At 42.7% G+C, this 20,097-nt stretch overlaps 1 protein-coding gene across 2 annotated transcripts in view; it reads right to left on the minus strand.

Moving 5' to 3' along the window:
* CRACD (capping protein inhibiting regulator of actin dynamics) overlaps window positions 1–4,707 on the minus strand; it is a 206,922-nt gene extending 202,215 nt beyond the window's left edge. For both annotated transcript variants that reach the window (XM_038398708.2, XM_038398704.2), the window contains exon 1: window positions 4,529–4,707. The gene's annotated coding sequence lies outside the window, so the exon portion shown is untranslated. The remainder of the gene's footprint in view (window positions 1–4,528) is intronic.
* Window positions 4,708–20,097: the final 15,390 nt, after the last annotated feature.

The following is a 20,097-nucleotide window of genomic DNA, read 5'->3' on the forward strand; positions in this document are numbered from 1 at the left end:
AAGAAAACTGTGCAGATTAAAACATTATTGAAAAATGTTGGAGGGTGACTTTCGAACTTCAAAAGCAGGAAACATCTCGCTTTTACAGATACCAAACTTACCAGCTTCACTAAGTTATAGGATGTCGACGTGTGTTTTCATACACTTTTTCTAACTGAAGTTATAGATATAAATATTAAAATTATATATGCAACTATTTCAAAGCTTTTATGGGAAAGTGATTTAATTGATTTTACTATCTAAAACTGTAATAAGTACAGTTGATAAAAGTCACTATAGCCATATTTTAGAGGTAAACTTTAGCTGCATCAATCAGTACTGTGATCAATCAACTGAAAACTACAAAAATAATTTCTCAACTTCTGTCTATAATTTTCTGCAACTCTGTGTATATAGGAAAGAAAATGTGAATAAATTTAAATGGTGTTATACTTGTGCAATTGTATTAATATATTAATCATTTTTGCATAATATCTCAAGCAAATTTAAATAAGTCACTTATCCATGGGGATATGCAATAGCAACTTTATGTCTGCGATCGCACCAGCCTTAATTAACCCACCGCTAATGTAGTGATATATAGGTTTTTGAATGGCATTAATTAAAAAATGAGTCTGCTGTATGTAAAATTTCTTTATCATACATCATCAATATAGATATCAATCCTGAGGTAAGAATGTCAGCTTCTGACCAGACATAATTTGGGTTTTTTAAACAAAAGAATCATTTAATATGTAATGGAGAGAGTCTCAGTGAAATTCCTTTCAGGGAGGGATATTCAAGACTATGTTTGAAATCAACATTACAATACACAGTTTCTTATAAAGATGGATTTCACCCGGGGTTCTGGAACAATTTTTATAGTGGGGGTGCTGAGGGTCATTGAATCAACTGTAAACCCTGTATATAGTGGAAACTACTTCAAGCAAGGGCAGCACCTCTAGTTCCAGCACCTACAATTTCACAGAATCTCAGTGGGAAAATGCACTTTTCAGCAGTCACCAATGTAGTCAAAAATGGAGATAACAGAATACATTTGAGCAGTCCAGTACAGCCAACAGCAGCAGTGATTGTGTTAGCACCACAATTTCATGTGGTCTATTATGATTCTAGTCAAAGGACACAAATTTTGCTCTGAAATACATCCTGTGTAACCCCACTGAATCTAGTTCTATTGTATGGGATGCAAGTTATTGGAAAATTTGTCCCAGGTGTTTAGACTATCTACATTGTTCTGAGCTCTTTGATCTCCAAAGATTCACAATGTACTCTTCCAAGCATACCACTGCTTGTGAGCTCTTTGAAACTATTATTCAGCACTGTATGTATAAATTTTGCCTTTGAAAAACCTAAAGATTCCTGGATTGATCTTATGTGTGTGTGTGGGGGGGGGGGGGGAGCCAAACCCCCTTGAATATATACATAGTAAACTATTCAAATATGAATAATCCAAAAGGTGGAAAAAAAACTTGTTTCTTGAACTAGTTCATGAAAAGATGTGGATGCAGTCATTTAAATATATGCTGTCTATAAAAATGTATACAGTTCTTATACTTCATTTAAATCGGTAAACTATGACATTCATTCTTGGTCCTCTTTTTATTCTTATTCCATTCATCTATGATGTTTGTTGTAAAACATTTTTTATTGATAGACCCATTGAAAGATCCCAAAGCACAACTGATACCCAAAATACTGCATCATAATACTGCATCATAATTTTCAAGGATTGACTGAGGCACCTGGCAAAGGTATAGAACAGTGACCTAAGGCAAAACAAGAGAAGCCTCTAAAAGTCACTATTCTTATTTGCAGCAATCAAAATTCGGAATGAATCTAAAATATGTCATTTTTGACAAATATCCACAACTAAATTCATATGCAAAACAAAAACAATGGTCCCTTTTAAAAACAAAACTAGTTTATTATGCATAGCAACAATATTTTAATTACCAACTTATAACTTGTTATTTGCACAAGGGTGATTTGAATGAGATTAATTTAGTAGTAAATGACGCAAACTTACTTTATTCATTAACAACTCAACGTTACAATAACTTTTATTAAAGACATTTAACAACCTGTATAACTTCATAAATCAGTAGAGAAAAATACTTAAGGATTCAATTTTAAAATATTTGTAATGTTTTCTTTAACATGAGAATATTGTAGAAGCATTAATAATTCATATAAATAGCGAGCGCTATTCCATTAGTGTTTGCTGCCAATGTTATTATTATACAGCATACAAAGTATACAAATATGCTCACAACTGAGAAGAAATGTACTAAAACGTAAATTTGTCTCGTATGCAAAAGAGTTTTCAAACACTGCATATTTACATTCATGGTAGATGGCCCTTTGAACGTGTGCTTAATTAAAAAAAGAAAAGGAGTACTTGTGGCACCTTAGATACTAACAAATTTATTTGAGCATAAGCTTTCGTGAGCTACAGCTCACTTCATCTGAGCTACAGCTCACTTCACCAAATGCATCCGATGAAGTGAGCTGTAGCTCATGAAAGCTTATGCTCAAATAAATTTGTTAGTCTCTAAGGTGCCACAAGTACTCCTCTTCTTTTTGCGAATACAGACTAACATGGCTGTGACTCTGAAACCTGTCATTAATTAAAAAAGGATGTGCTAAGACAGTAACTTATACAATAAGTAACAACAAATAGCAGGAATCTCTTTGGTAAGTACCATATTTACTAGTATCCATTTAGTCCATTAGACTCTATAGCTTTCTTTAAAATCTTGACATATGCAAGTATAGCTTGCTTATTGTTTCCACACACTTCACAGATACAGTCCTATATTTTAAACTCATTGTTATAATGAAATACAAGACCAAGAAAGAGCCTTTGATTGAATAGGTTTAACAATGAAAGAGTTGGATTTAACAGTTTGCTTAAATTCCTGAACTGGATTAAAACTCTGTGAGTTATATGTATAACTGATACACATTGGATATATACAAGAAATTTAATTTTCTTCACTAAATAAGCTTGTATTAATGTTAGTTTCTGTTGCCTAATTTAATGTTCAGAAATAGCTAAATGATTTGCTACCCTACAAAAAGTATATCTAGCATTATTTGGTAGTGATAATTTCTACATTTTAATTACTAAACATTAAGTGAAATTCAGCTATGACCACTATTATTTTTATTCTAATTAAATAAGTTGCACTAAGTCCCCAAAATGCACATAATACCAAAGACAGACAACTGCTACCTATTTTTATAATACACTGCTTATGAAGCATACATTGATCAAGCTGACAACTAAATTAATAGAAAATTAGCCACAGAATATTTATTATACACCATTAGTGGTAAATAACCCCCCTCCCTCCACACACCTACTAGCAGATCAGTTTCAGTGCCATTATTGTCAAGCACATTAAATTTTCAGGATGCATGGTGTGGTTTCTAAGTTTTCTTTAACCCCTTGAACTGTGTTTTTAGATTTAAAAAGCCAGAGCAGAAACATTAATAAAAATATTCTGCAAACATCTACAAACCAAACATTTTTATTCTTCTGTTGAGACGCTTAATATTAGCAAAATTGGTCCAAATAAAATGACAAACATTCACTGGAGATCTGTTAACATTAAAAGGCAACAATTTGCACAGGTGGCTTATTTGCCCTCCCCCCCCCAACAGAATAAGAAATGATTAAACTGAAGAAATCGTCTAAGAAAACAGACGAAAACCAATTTTACATCCAAGACATCATAATCTCTAGCTTACCTATTCCAGTTGTTAGGGGAAAGGTAAAAACTAGACACCACGTATTGTATATTTTAACCATGCAAACCAACAGATTTCATAACTCATTACAATATGATGTCAGAGGTTCATGATAAATGGCTTAGAGGAGGTTAAACAAAGCAATGTAGCTCTTGAAGGTGATAGTGTGGAGCAAAAGTCATGTTTCTGAGACCTCTTGCTTTTCAGCAAAGGAAAATGAATACAGGATTCTTCTGGGAAATGCTAACAAAGGAAAATATAAAAGAAATTTTAAAAAGAGCCAATCCAGCTATTAAATTCTCAGAAAGCAACAAAGTAGCACCTTCAACGAACACTCACAGGCATTCCTAATATTTGTATTTAACAAAGACAGTTTTATAGTAGGAGATACTGCTTACATGCTCTTTTTTTCTGATCTATTCATTGTGCGTCCAACTGCTACTAGTGTACATACTATTCACAATTTCTTTCCATTGCCATTAACGGGGAAATATCACAGGTAGCAAAACTGATGCTAAACCCAGGCTCCCAACAAACAACCGCACACATGTAGGTGAATAATCTTTAACAATAGAAAACAGCCCGGAACATCAAACAGCCCTGACAAGCAGGAATCGCTGAGTAGAGGCAAAGAGATGCTAATGAGGGAGAGAGGCAAGGTCAGGATGCGAGGAAGCATAGTACAGTGCTACAGCTTTCCATGGGGGGGGACGGGGCCCTAACCGCTGCCATTTACACTGAAACAACATTCGTTAGGGAAGCAGGAGCGTCCTACCTCTGTCCCTCCGCCGTTTGGCGAGCAGCGATGGAGTGCGCAGTGGTTTCCTTTGGCGAGGGATGCAGCAGCCGGCGCCCAGCCTGTCTCTTAAGCAGCCTCCATTGCTCTCCCCGCGGCTGCCACACACCATGGCAATGCAAGCTCAGGCGCTCCGGTGATCACATGCTCCCTGCAACCCTGCAGACCCACGCTGGGTAGCCAGAGAAAGCACGCTCCCGCTGCCTTGCCAAATGGGAGCGTTTGGGTAAAAGTTGGATCCTGCCAAATTGTATTGCCTTAATAGAGGCCGGCTCCCACTGGGGGAAAAGGTAAAAACTGGATCCCACCTGGATCCCGATGATAGTTGGACCCAAGCCCCCAAATTCCATTGCTTAAACAGAAGTGTCTGGCTCAGGGGTTCTCAAACTGGGGGTCAGGACCCCTCGGGGGTCACGAGGTTATTACATGGGGGTCGCCAGCTGTCAGCTTCCACCCCAAATCATGCTTCACTCCAGCATTTATAATAGTGTTAAATATTTTTAGAAGGATTTTAAATCATAAGGGGGGGTCTTGCTCAGAGGCTTGCTGGGTGAAAGGGATCACAAGTACAAAAGTTTGAGAACCACTGGTCTAGCTGTTCCTACTGCACAAACAAACCAACCCTGAACACAGATTGGTTTTGGTGCACTAACACAAAAACCCAGTTCTGGCCTGCTGAAGTAGACAAGTTTAGCTGCTTCTACTCCAGCAATGGAACACAGATACCAAAGCATCCCAATTCAACTGAACACAAACCTTGGCCCGTCACCCCAACTCTGGCACCTACTCTTCACACTGCCTAAACATAGAATATGTTTAGCCTTTGCTATTTCCCAAAATGTGGACACCAGTGTAACTAGGTGCAACAGCACAGCAAAACCCAGATCCAGCAACTGACAGGCAGGGGATCCTTCCTAGTCCCCCTCCCTCTCAGCCAAATTCCACTGCCTAAGTAGAAGACATGTTGAGGCTTAGGAGTGACTAAAAAAATCCAGACTCAGATGTAACTCATGGCAATAGTGCCACAAAATCTTGGATCAAGCGTCTGGATCCTAGAGCCTTAACAATTTTGGCCCCAGAAAGTGCACCATCAAAATGGAGAGAAAATGTTGCTTCCTCTGTTCCACCAAAAAATATCTGAAAGATGCAAAAACTGTAGCTTGGCACTTGTATCCTGCTGCTGCTGAATCGATCTAATGTTTAACTGCACACTCCAGGTTTTAAGTCTAGCCTTAATACTTATACAGCTTCTGCTAGCCCACCAGAATAATCTGGATCCCAGTATATTGTGGTTCAAAACCGCTCCAAAAAGGGGGAAGGGGTGAGGTTAACTCCTACATAGAATCCTGTGTGAACATACCACTGAAACAGTAGCGAAGTTAGCTACACCTATTCTAAGTAAATGTTAATAATCAAGTGCTGGAAATAGTTCTTTGATCTGCAATGTTCCATAAGTGACCAAGCAAGCTGAGAAATGTGCATCTTCATCTTTCCCATTGGTCAAGAATCATAATCAGGGTATTACTTCCTTAACTGATGGAACAGCAACAAAATCAAATGCCACAAACCCCCAAATTTTGCAGGCCAATAATTGGCTGAACACAAGTATCCAGACATGCCAACTCTCATGAATTGATTGTGAGAGTCACAATTTCTGAGTAAAATTAAGCCAAACTCATGATCTCACAATTCAACAGGTGTCAGGATTATTTGTCAGTCATGGCACAAAAGTGTTTCCAGCCAAACACGAGTTACCCCACCCTAAACAAAGAAATGTGGTTGACTCTGAAAGACAATGAGAATTCATTTACATATCAGATAAACAAAGCTAACAAGCGGGTGCGGGGGGGGGGGGGGGGAAGGCAAAAGACAGTGTGGCATGGAAGAGAAATTTCATTTGAGATAAAAAGAAGGGGAGGGCCAAGCCTCAAATAAGCAGTTGCATTAACTGGAAAAAAAAATCTCAACATCTGAGAGTTCTAAAAGCGAGGATTAATTTTACTTAGAAATCTTGTCAGCCACTGCAGGCACAGCTGGGCTCCAGCTGTCAGCCCCAGGCGGCTGCTCCCCGCCAGCCTGGGAAATGGGAGAGGGGACTCCACTGCAGCTCCCCCCAGGGAGGATGAAGAATCCGAAGGAGCAGAGATGACATTGGGGTGGGGAGGGGGAAGACCTGTATCGATGGTGGGTTCTGAGCAGATGGGGTGAGTGCTGGGAGGTTGAAAGGAGGACAGCGGGCTGAGTTCCCTGTAAGCTGCACGGCCGATTGGCAGCCTAATTAGCGCTGCACAGGCGCTCAGAGAACCTGCCCAGGTCACTCCTCCCTCAACCCCAACCTAGCCCAGCCCCCAACCTGCCACAGTCGGGGCCGCCCCCCAGCCCCAGCAATGGCCTGGGCACCCCAACCCGGCCCCAGCCGTGGCTTGGCCCCAGCTGCAGCCCAGGCAGCCCTCCCTGAACCTAGCCCCAGCTGGACCTCTGGGGGCCGGAGGAGGGGCACCTTTCCTGCGGCCCCAGCCCCAGGGCTGCTGCAGCAGGGAGAGGCATCTCTCCTCTCCAGCTGCTGTGGGGGGAGAGGGCTGGGGGAGTCCTCTCTCCCTGCCGTAGCCTCGGAGCACCCTCCTGCACCCAAACCCCTCATCCCCAGAGCCTGCACCCCCAGCAGAAGCCCTCACCCTCTGAACCCAACCCTCTGCCCCAGCCCCACCCCAGAGCCCACACTCCCAGCCAGATCTCTCACCCCCAACCCTCTGCCCCAGCCCTGAGCCCCCTCCCATACTCTGAACCCCTTGGCCCCACCCCCACCATGTGAATTTTGTTATGTACACCAATATGAAGGTGATCTGTCACACATCACCTCCACATTGATGCACATAACAAAATTCATTCAGCACATAGGTGGGAAAAATTAGAGGGAAACACTGGGGGTGGGAGGTCAATGGGGTAGGGAGGCTGAACTGATGGGGTGGTGATGATCGAGGCTGAATGGTGGGGGGTGGTTGGTGGTGGAAGAGAATTGCTGGTCGACAGTATTAATTGCTGGGCAGGAGACAGGCAGATGTGAGGGTGAGAGCTCCTGCAGCAGGGGCCAACAATTCTCTCATCCATACATGTGGGAAAGGGGCAACATAATTGCACACTTGCAATTGTGTCACTTGCACACACACAGTGGGGATGGGCAGGGGGAGTTCAAAAATCAAGAGACTGACCTAAACAAGGTAATATAATTTTTTTTTAAAAATGTCATAATTTGGCAGGTTCTGACTCATGATTTTTGATCTCTTAAACTTGGCAATGCTAAGCATCAGATCTTGGTATTTGCCACACTGTCAAGCTAAGATGCCGCATGGTCCATCTTGTGTGCATACATGTAAGAAGACTTTTAATCTCTACAGTGTAAACTTTCTCTGGTTAGAGGACAAAAATTAGCTGGTTACAGTAATCTAAGCACCAGTTAACAAGGGTCAGTTTCACACCCTTACAGGGAATGGAAATAAATCAGACTAGGATCACTAGCCCTTGCTTTTTCTATTGCAGAGACATGAAAAGAATAACACAGCTGAATCATTTTCCAGAGTCTCCCCATTTAAGTGATAGATGGACTTGGAGAACAGATGTTTTAGTGACTTTTACTAGCTGTATGTTTATTATACTGTATGTACTTGTACTAGCTGTCAAATAATGCTTGCTTCCATGCTTTAATGCTTGTAGCCATGTTGGTCCCAAGTTATTAGAGAGACCAGGTGGGTGAGGTAGTATCTTGTAGTGGCCCAACTTCTTTTAACCTCAGCCTCCTTATCGCTCTAGCTTTTGTCAATGTCATGATCATTGTGAGTGAAGGCATCAATCCACTAGATGGTGCAAATGAGCCACTTAGATTGAAGGCACTAAGGAAAAAAGCAATGAAAGAACCCCATTCACTAAATTGGTTTTATGCGCATGGATGCAGGAGAACAGAGTTAAAATTACAGCCACAGCATCGTAAACTACACATCTCTTTTTAAATCCAGGACATTACAAATGTCCTGTGTATGTATGTTCTTTGCATCAATAGGTATAAAATGTCACCAGGAGCTAGTACTGCAGCTTTTGTGGTTTATTGCTCATGTTTTTTCATTCAAGTGGGACCGTTGATGCCTGCGTCTGTTGGCTAACCATCGCCACTGGAGACCAGTGCTTCGAATAGGAGGGCCAGGGGGACTGGTACCACAAAGGAGATCGTTCCCATGGTGTGGGGGATGGGGATCTGCACTGAGAAGATGACTGGTGGGAGGGGGAACGGTGCCAGCAATACGGTGACTGATGGCTCCCGCAGACGACGCATGTTGAGAGGGCAGAGTGCTGGTGATCTTGGGCAAGCTGCAGATAACCTGGGCTGCAAAGCTGGAGATCTCTCAGGCTTGAAGTCAAGAGAGACAAAAACTGCTAGCCCTTGTTAGGCAAGGAAAAGGAGCACTGACTAACCACCACGGGTGGTAAGGAGGAACCGAGAGGGCATAGGGCCGGCAGTGCCTAATATACTGAGGCATGAGCATGGCAATCAAGAGGCAAAGCTGGCCCTACGGATACCGCTAAGGCAAAAGCCTCCAACAGCCATGCACATGGGCATGGGCACACCTCAAATAGAATAGATACGAGCAAGCACTCAAAGAAGAACAATTATCCCAATACATAGCACACATTTTTCCTGATATTCAACCTAAAAATCTCCCACTGAATTTCATACCATTATTCATAGTTAAATCCTCTTTCACTAAGTTAAACTGTACCTTAATTCTGCTCCCGTGTGTCTATCTTATGAATGGCGGGAAAAGTGTCATCACCTAACTAAAGATTATAATGTTTATAACAGGGACTGAATAAAGGTTTCATAGGCAATCATAAATCTGGTAGTTCCCAGCTGTCAAGTGTTTAACTTTGCAATCTAAAGAATGTTCTTTTCATGATGTTTTTGGTATGTAATTTCCTAGGCTTTCCTCTCTCTCTCCCCCCTTGATAAGGAAACAATTTCTTATGTACAACAGTAAAAATTCCTCCATCATGTATGATTTGAACCATGAATCTTAAGCACTGCGGGAGAATTTTACCCACTACATTAGGTAGCAGCTGGAATTGGGGGCGGGGGAAAGGGGGGAATAGGCTGAAAGTGTCACATGCTGCATCCAGGGGTTAGAGTAAGGTGGGTAATGGGAGACTGGCCTGGGCCTCCCCACCTTCCTCACTCTGAAGCAGCTACGCTGGCAGCTTCCAGTACAGCAGCAACATGGGCATGACTATGTTCTATTGTTTGGCACAGTGCCAACATTTTTCTGAGGCATGGAAACAAGGTAAGAGAAATGGTGATTTAAAAAAAAAAAAAAAGTTCAGATAAACCTGAATGGAATTTCATAGGACATAAATCAAGCACTTTCAAATGTCTGCTGCAAATAATGGAGGTGTTGGAGCATCTTCAAAAAGGAGCAAGAATATTTTACAATACAAAATATTAGGCAACTTAAATATAGGGGTTGCTACCAACTCTCTCGATTACACACATGGTTAATAGTTATAGGTGGGAATGGTAAAAGTTGCCGATACTTCCCATTATAAGACCCTATTTTCAGTTGCTTATAATTTTGTAAATTGTAACCAGTAGAGCTAAAATGCTTCAGGCCAGGTGTCTGCCCGAGTCTGATTTTGTTCTGCAAAACTTCAGCCAAAATGATTTAGCCACTTCCAAGAACAAGGCTAGGGAAAATTACAGTGTTTTATTTATTTTAAAAAAATTCTGGTGACCTTTTCTTTGAACAACTCTATTGCCCCCATACTCTGGAGAAGGGAGTTGAAATTTGGGAGGTGGTGGCCTTTGTGTCAGGGATATACCTGTCACCATTCTGTGAAAGTCTTTCCAAATTTGGCCAAGTTATAATCCTTTGAAAGTTTCTCTTCACATATGCACAGTACAGACATCTTGGAGTTTAGTAGCTAAAATTTCCAAAGATTCTGAGTTCAACAAGCATGCTCAGGTGTCTCAAAGAAGCTACTAGTGCTGACCAGATGGTGCATACACCATTTGCACAGAGCAAGTGAGCATGCTATGGCCCAAAAGTACAGGGGCGAAGCCAGACATTCCCTGTCATGGATGCTCTGGACTAGGGCCAGGCACTGGACCTGAAAGCGGGGAGCCTCTCTCTCCTGTGCTCTAAATGACAACCCTCCCCCACCCCCCATTTGGCACACAGGCATTGTAGAGGTGGGAACAGATTCTAATGCACAAGAGGGATGGTGCTCACTTACTGATCAGCTATTCAATATTTTATTTTATCCTCATTGTTCAATGAGCAGCCTGAGGCCTTATTTACTGCACGCTATTCAAACCCTGCTCAGAAAGACAGAATTATTCATTTCCTCATGAGTTTTTCCATGACTTTCACCACTATAGTATCCGAGTGCTTTACAAGCATTAATTTATTTTCACAATACTCCTGTAAGGTGAAAGTGTACTGTCCCCATTTTAGAGAGAAGAAGCTGTTACAGTTGCTTCACTTACCACTCGTCTGGCACCTCCATCTTATCATTTCTGGGGATTAGCTCTTGAGGCTAACACCCTTGTCCGCAGCTTGCATGCTGTCGCTCTGAGTCCAGTCTGCAGCTCCTCTCACTCCAGGACCCGCTGCATCCTCTTTGTGATTTAGCCCTCTAGCTAGATCACTCAGTTCCCCCTTCTGGGTTTCAGTCCATTTACAGTCCTAGGCAATCTTCCCATTCACTGCCCCAGTTATACTTCCTCAATGGCTGATAGAGGAACCAACATGACCTCTAGTCTCAGTTCCAATCTAGGGACCCTCCTCTCAGCAGTTCTGGGCATCCTCTCTCTCCTCCTTCCCTAGACTGCTTCCACTCTCTGGTTCCCCTTCTCTCTCAAGGGGTACCAGCTCCAAGAATCTTACTCCCTCTTTCCAGGGAATGACTGCTGCTTGCCTTCCTGCAGCCTTTCCTAGCAGCCCCTAAACATTCTCCCTTTTTTCAGGGAGTTTTTCCCCTCTCTCAGCAGCTGCCCCTGCCTGCAGACAGCTTCCTGAACAGGTGAGCCTGTTCCTAATTAGCTGCCTCCAGCCAAAAGTTCCCCTGTTTGAAACCTAATTAGCTGATTGAACCCAGCTAGCCCAAGTCTACTCTTGCAGGAATAGTGTGGGGAATCTCATCCCATCACAGGAGTAGCGGCACAGAGTTTAAGGTAAAAAATATACATTAATTTTGGGTGCCCAATTTGAGATAACAAGAACCAGAGAATTTAACATTATATACAGGGCCGGATTGACCTTTTGTGGGCCTAGCACCAAACATATTTGTGGGCCCCCACGGGGGCCATGAAACATGGCATGGGGGAGGTTGGTTCCTGGAGCGCGGGGCCAACCAGGGGCAATGGGGCATGGCATGGTGGGGCAGCCTCTCTGCCCAGCCCAGTGCATGGGCACTGTTTATATACTGGCAGTCGCCAGACACACTGGCCTACTTCCTGTGCTGCCACTGTGCCCCTTCCCCTTGGGGGCAGGCCGATGCCATGCCATGCCATGCCATGCCACACAGCCCCCCGACTCCCTATTCCCAGCATACACACCCACAGACCTGCCCACCAAACATACACAGCGCCCTGCATGTAACCATCTCTGTCCAGTGCCCATCCATCCACCCACCCACCCACAGCCCCACAATACCCATCACACCACACACAACCCCCACTCCCTAGTGCCCCAACACACACAGATCTCTCCCCCAGTGCCCTTTCCCACAGCCCTACCACAACTACACAGCACCCATCATCCCAACAAACACAAACCTCGCCCACTGCCCAGCATCCCATCCACAAGTCCCCTAGACACTCACTTCCCCACACCCTACCCCCCAGCTGCACTCACCAGCCCTGCTGAGGCAGCACAGAGCAGGGATCCCCCCTCCCAGCACAGTGCTAGGGGGCAGGACAGCTGAAACTCAGGAGCACAGAGGGGCCCTACCCAGCCCTGCCTGCCTGGCACTGGTGGTGCTTATGGTGTAGAAGAGACCTTTCCTTGCAGGGGTGGCAGAGGGCAGCCACTGACTTCTCCAGCCTGCTGCTTCTGCAGAGTGGCAGGGAAAGGCGGCCCTGGCCCCTGAAGCAGACAGTCACCAGCCTGGAGTGGCAGCAGCTGAGGGCTCTTCTCCGCTCCTGTCCCTGGCAGTGCTGGGGGTGGAGAGGAGCCTGTCCCTCAGCTGGCTGAGAGGAGGGGGCGGGGGTAGGTAGGAAGGGCTGGGGGTGGAGAAGAGCTAGCAGCTTGGGGTGCATCGTGGGCCCGGTGCCATGGTGCCACAGTAAACCTGGTACTGATTATATAGCACTTTATGTGTTCAAAAGACATGTCCCAAGTCCCCTTGACTTCAGTTGCAGCTATGAGTGCTCAGCACTTCTGAAAGTCAGACCCCTTGGTATCAGGTCTTCAAAGATCTCTGTGTAGCTTGAAAGCTTGTCTCTCACCAACAGAAGTTGGTCTAGTAAAATATATTACCTCACTGGCTCTCTAATATCCTGGGACTCTCAGGCTACAACACTACATACACCATAAAAAATTATGCCACAGGAGGAGAGTGAAGATGTGTATTAATGGCAGAAACAAAGTAGTCCCATTGATTTCATCAGCCTCATCTACTCAGAATATCAACTTTATGAAGCTTTTCAACACTGACCACTCCAAGATTTTGCTAACTCCTTAAACATGTACCCATTACCTGACGCAGTCTGTGTATCTAAATTGTGCATGAACTAGATTGCAAGCTCCTTGGAGCAAGGACAATCTTATTTTGTGTGTGCATACTATACTTGAATGGCTCACCCCTTAAAGGCTGGAGGGCTGGGGCTAGCCAACCTTGATTACAGAATGAATCAGACTTGGGAGAGATTAGGGTGATTGCCTATAAGGGGCAGGAGGCTGAAATGAGAGAGGAAGTACTCAGGGATTAGAGGCTCCTAGGAGTGAGCAGGCTTTAGCAGAGAGTTCATCAATAATCTTCCTTGGACTCCAGGGAGATACTGATGAAGCTGAGTAGCAGATACCGCCTCCAGCCTCCTCGGAACCTGCATGGTGCATAAAAAGCTGTGTTCTAGAGAACACTAGGCATCTTGGGAGGGGAGGCAGGGGGCATATCCCATTCTTCCTTGTTTGTAGGTAGTTCTGAAAGCTGAATTTCAAGCAGTCACACAAAACAGCTGGTCCCAGTCAGTCAGTGACTATGAGGAGCAGGACTGAGTGGAGATGGTAAGGGGTGCAGTCCAGTCCAGGTAAATTAGTGTGTGTGGGGGGAGGAGGTAGTGAAACCTGGCTGGATGGGGGAGCCTCGATCTCCTTGCAGAGTGGGTGGGGGGCAGATGCTGCGTGCAGGTCTCACTCTCCTACCCCTTTTTTATTTCTAGTTCTGCTGCATACAATAGTAAGTTACACATTAAAATTATTAAAATACATTTGTTTGTATTTATATTATTACTAAAAAAAATAAATCATGGAATCTGTATAAACACTCCCCTCCCCTCTCTCTGAAATGGGTTGGGCTTGTTTTGAAAGGCAGTACCACTTTTTTTTTTCTTTTTTGGTAAGCCTTGGCAACCCTGGTTAGGATTGAGACTCTGGCAAGATAGGGCTTGGAAGCGGCCTGCCAAAACAGGAAAACCTCTCCAGGCAGGGAGGCCTGGGCAAGACCCTGATCAAGGAGGGGACTATAAAGGCAGCCTAGCTAGGAATGCCTGGGAGGAGGAAGAGAAACCTTGTGTTGAATGGATTTAGGAATGGGATTGTTTGAGGATTTTGAGTTTTATTTGCAGTTTACTTTAGACTAATAAACCCAGTCCCCAAGGATGGCTTTTTTTGAACAAGAAAAAGCCAGAATCTTTATTTGAACAGTCCAAGGGGGGAAACGGAGGCAGGCTATAGCATGACCCCAAGCCATGAGGGGGCACAAGATAGGTAGCCAGCACAGTTACAGTACTCAATTAAGAGAGGTTAATATTGATTACAAAAAATAAATTGTAGAGAATCAAACTGTTTATCCAGAGAATAAAATGTTTTGTTTTTTAAATAAAGTAGAAAGCAATTGTCTTTATCTTTAAACAATGAAGAACAATTTGATTTATTTCTGGATTGCTGGGACATGTAATTCATGAACCACTATTGAGTATAAATCTCTTCCACTATCCAGAACTGGTGCACATAATTCCTCATTGCTCTTGCAATGACCCTTTCTTCAAACTTGATCTATTCCGTAATTAAATTGGTTATAAGACTTCAGCCATTTAAAAGTGTTAACTCTGCTACTTTAGATAAAGCAGAGGAAGAGAATGTTGTGAGAAGATAATTTCTTGCTGCTAGATGCATATTGATAAAGGTATGTTTGACAAAATTTAATATCGCAATGACTGAAATAGACAATCATTTTGCCTGACAGATATGAGTGCACCACAATGACTGCACTGTTATTTATCACTGCAACTATTCAGTAACAATACAATCTGAGTGGCTCAAGGAAGCAACTGTTTCAGGCAAAGAACAAATTATCCAGAGAGGAAAGGTAAAAACAAGGTACTTATAGTAAGTGTGGTTCTTTTAGTGCTTGTCCACATATATTTTCCACTGTTGGTGCACATGTACCCAATTCACTCGAGTTTGCATTCTTTTGACCTGCAGTGTCCAGTGGATGCCATGCCTGCACCTTAAATGTGTTCGTACCTCCAACTGAGGGTATAAAGAGCGGAGCAATCCCAAGTGCCTCTCAGTTCTTTCACCAATACAGAAGCCAGGTCTTATTGAGACCCTGTAGTAGTGTGGACAGAATACAGGAATGAAATATATATACACAACACATCTCAAAGAACCACAATTACTGAAAGGTAGATAACCATTTCTTCTTCTTTGAGTGCTTGTCCAGATATATTCCACTGCTGGTGACTCACGAGCAGCAACCTGGATTGCCAAAACTGAGTACTAGTTTACCTAAACAAGACTCCTACCAAAATTAGCATTAGATTAGGATGCTTCAGTGCTGGGTGAACATGCACGCTGAACCCCAGGCTGCCCTACATCTATCTAGTATTGAAACATTTCTCAAGAAGCAACAGATGCTGCTTGTGCTCTTGTAGAGTGATCTGTCATTCTCACCGGTGGATCGATGCTGGCTAATTCATAGCCCAGCCTGATGCAAGTACGAAGCCAATCAGGAAGTCTCTGATTTTTAGATTTGGTTTTGATGAGTAGTGAGGACTTCATAGAAGAAATGGTTGTAGGGGATAATCTTGGCTCAAGTAATCATGAGCTAATTCAGTTCAAACTGAATGGAAGGACACACAAAAATAAATCTGACTAGGGTTTCTGATTTCAAAAGGGCTGACTTTCAAAAATCAAGGCAATTAGTTAGGGAAGTGGATTGGATTGAAGAATTTATGGATCTAAAGGCAGAGGAGGCCTGGGATTACTTTAAATCAAAGCTGCAGAAGCTATCGGAAGCCTGCATCCCAAGAAAGGGGAAAAAATGCATAGGCGGAGTTGTAGACCAAGCATCTCAGAGAGGCGATTAAAAAAAGCAGAAAGCATATAGGAAGTGGAAGATGGGAGGGATCACCAAGGAAAGCTACCTTACTGAGGTCAGAACATGTAGGGATAAAGAGACAGGCTAAAAGTCAAGTAGAATTGGACCTTGCAAAGGGAATTAAAACCAATAGTAAAAAGTTCTATAGCCACATAAATAAGAAGAAAACAAAGAAAAAAGAAGTGGGACCGCTAAACACTGAGGATGGAGTGGAGGTTAAGGATAATCTAGGCATGGCCCAATATCTAAACAAATACTTTGCCTCAGTCTTTAATAAGGCTAAAGAGGATCTTAGGGATAATGGTAGCATGACAAATGGGAAGGAGGATATGGAGGTAGAATCCATATCTGAGGTAGAAGTGAAACTCAAACAGCTTAATGGGACTAAATTGGGGGGCCCACATAATCTTCATCCAAGAATATTAAAGGAATTGGCACCTGAAATTGCAAGCCCATTAGCAAGAATTTTTAATGAATCTGTAAACTCAGGGATTGTACTGTATGATTGGAGAATTGCTTGTACATACATAGTTCCTATTTTTAAGAAAGGGGGAAAAAAAAGATCTGGGTAACTAGTTACTAGGCCTGTTAGTTTGACATCTGTAATATGCAAGGTCTTGGAAAAAATTTTGAAGGAAAAAGTAGTTAAGGACTTTGAGGTCAATGGTAAATGGGACAAAATACAACATGGTTTTACAAAAGGTAGATCATGCCAAACCAACTTGATCTCCTTTGAGAAAGTAACAGATTTTTTAGACAAAGGAAAACAGTGGATCTAATTTACCTATATTTCAGTAAGGCGTTTGAGACAGTGCCACATGGGGAATTATTAGTTAAATTGGAAAAGATGGGGATCAATATGAAAATGAAAAGGTGGATAAGGAACTGGTTAACAGGGAGACTATAGCGGGTCATACTGAAAGGTGAACTGTCAGGCTGGAGGGAGGTCACCAGTGGAGTTCCTCAGGGATTGGTTTTGGGACCAATCTTTTTATTACTGACCTCAGCACAAAAAGTGGGAGGGTGCTAATAAAGTTTGAGGATGATACAAAGCTGGGAGGTATTGCCAATTTAGAGAGAGACCGGGATATCATACAGGAAGATCTGGATGACCTTTTAAACTGGAGTAATAGTAATAGGATGAAATTTAATAGTGAGAAGTGTAAGGTTATGCATTTAGGGATTAATAACAAGAATTTTAGTTATAAGATGGGGACGCATCAATTAGAAGTAACAGTGGAGGAGAAGGACCTTGGAGTATTGGTTGATCACAGGATGTCTATGAGCCGCCAACGTGATATAGCCGTGAAAAAAGCTAATGCGGTCTTGGGATGCATCAGGTGAGGTATTTCCAGTAGAGATAAGGAGGTGTTAGTACTGTTATACAAGACACTGGTGAGACCTCACCTGGAATACTGTGTGCATTTCAGGTCTCCCATATTTAAGAAGGATGAATTCAAACTAGAACAGGTACAGAGAAGGGCTACTAGGATGGTCCGAGGAATGGAAAACCTGTCTTATGAAAGGAGACTTAAGGAGCTTGGCTTGTTTAGCCTAACCAAAAGAAGGTTGAGGGGAGATATGATTGCTCCCTATAAATATATCAGAGGGATAAATACCGGAGAGGGAGAGGAATTATTTAAGCTCAGTACCAATGTGGACACAAGAACAAATGGATATAAACCGGTCATTGGGAAGTTTAGACTTGAAATTAGACGAAGGTTTCTAACCATCAGAGGAGTGAAGTTTTGGAATAGCCTTCAAAGGGAAACAGTGGGGACCTATCTGGCTTTAAGATTAAACTCGATAAGTTTATGGAGGAGATGGTATGATGGGATAATATGATTTTGGCAATTAATTGATCTTTAACTATTCATGGTAAATAGGCCCAATGGCCTGATGGGATGTTAGGTGGGGTGGGATCTGAGTTACTACAGAGAATTCTTTCCTGGGTATCTGGCTGGTGAACCTTGCCCATATGCTCAGGATTCAGCTGACCGCCATATTTGGGGTTGGGAAGGAATTTTCCTCCAGGGCAGATTGGAAGAGGTCCTGGAGGTTTTTTGCCTTCCTCTGTAGCATGAGGCACAGGTCACTTGCTGGAGGATTCTCTGCACCTTGAAGTCTTTAAACCATGATTTGAGGACTTCAATGGCTCAGACATACATGGGAGGTTTATCGCAGGACTGGGTGGGTGAGATTCTGTGGCCTGCATTGTGCAGGAGTTCAGACTAGATGATCATAATGGTCCCTTCTGACCTTAATATCTATGAAAGATAGGCAGAATAGGAGCTCTTTAATTAACTGAAAATCAAAAAGGAATCCTACAAAAAGTGGAAATGCAGACAAACATGGACATATTTGCAAAGGATGAGTACAGAAGAATAGCATAAGCACGTGGCGATAACATCAAAAAAGCTATGAAAAATGAGTTAGATCTAGCAAGGGGCATAAAAGACAATAAGAGCTTTTTTTTTTTTTAAATATATTAGGAGCAAGAGAAAGACAAAGGAAAGTGTAGGTCTTATATTTAGAGGTGAAGGAGAGCCAATAACAGATTAACATCAACAAGGCTGAGGTGTTTAACGCCTATTTTGCTTCACTTGTCACTAAAATGGTAAATTGTGACCAGATACTTCACACATTTAATATTAACAAGAGAAAAGAACACAAGCCAAAAACAGGGAAAGAACAGGTTAAAGAATATTTAGAAAAGTTGGATGTATTCAAGTCAGCAGGGGCTGATGGATTTCTCCTAGGATACTTAAGGAACTACCTGAAGCAATCTCAGAAGCATGAGCAATTATCTTAGAGAACTAATGGAGGAGGGGAGAAGTCCCAGATGACTGAAGAAGGGCAAACATAGTCCCTGTCTTTAAAAGGGGGAACAAAGAGGACCCAGGGAATTATAGACCTGTCAGCCTAACTTTGATACCCACAAAGATACTGGAACAAATTATTAAAAATTTGTAAGCACCTAGAGGACTGTCACTTCCAGACATCCTAGTACTGAAGTGTGCAGGATATCCAGGAGCTTGTGTGGTGTGCAGAATGTCCTGGACCACCTCAGCTGGAATCTCCAACATGTCATCCATTCTGCTTAACAAGTCCACGAATGTCTTGTTTGCCTCATCGGATATAGGACTGACCTCTGCAAGTTTACTTCAGGGTAAAACTAAAGTGCCTTAACTTCACAGAGTTTTTAGTCTTGTGATAGCTCACATGCTACCTGAAGAGGGACACACAGGCCTCTCCAGAAGGAATGTTTTCAGATGAGACTCCCTAGATCTTTGTGTCTCCGTAATGTGGCTCTTGCCCAGACACATCTGGTGTGCTCATCGTGGAAAGGTATTATCACCTCCATGAAAGGCAATTTTTAAAGCCTGGAGATTCATGTTCAATCATAATGACTAATCCTGGGGCAATCTCTCAGGCAAACCAAACAATTTTCTTCCTTAAAGAGAGAAAGGAAACAATCAAAAAACCTCTAACAACACTAATGACTAAATATTAAGTACCTAACTATTTACATCACAAAAAATAGGCTACACAGTGAGTGGAGATCAGGCATTGCATGACTTGTAGCCGCAGACAGTGACAAGGAAGTGAGAGGTGGTTGGGGTCATCTTACCTGTTTTGCTTTCCAGTGGAGGTGCGAAAACACTCAGGGCACAGGTATGACCCCCAAAAGACACTGCTGGCCAAAGGAATCTGAACTCAAGTGTATTGGGTATATGTGCACCAGCAGTGGAATGGACAAGCACTGAAAGACAAACTATTAAATTGTTCTCAAGCTATTCTAGAATGTAGACCATATGTTCCTAGAAGTGGTTTTATGGAGGACCTCCTCCCATCTCTGACTTCATAAAACCTCTATGGCAACTACAACAGTTACTTACATGGAAAAGAAAAAATAATTTATTTCTACATATTTTAATGTTATTGAGCAGTTAGAGAAGAAG

This window comes from Dermochelys coriacea, chromosome 4 (assembly GCF_009764565.3).
Source record: "Dermochelys coriacea isolate rDerCor1 chromosome 4, rDerCor1.pri.v4, whole genome shotgun sequence".
Taxonomy (NCBI): domain Eukaryota; kingdom Metazoa; phylum Chordata; order Testudines; family Dermochelyidae; genus Dermochelys; species Dermochelys coriacea.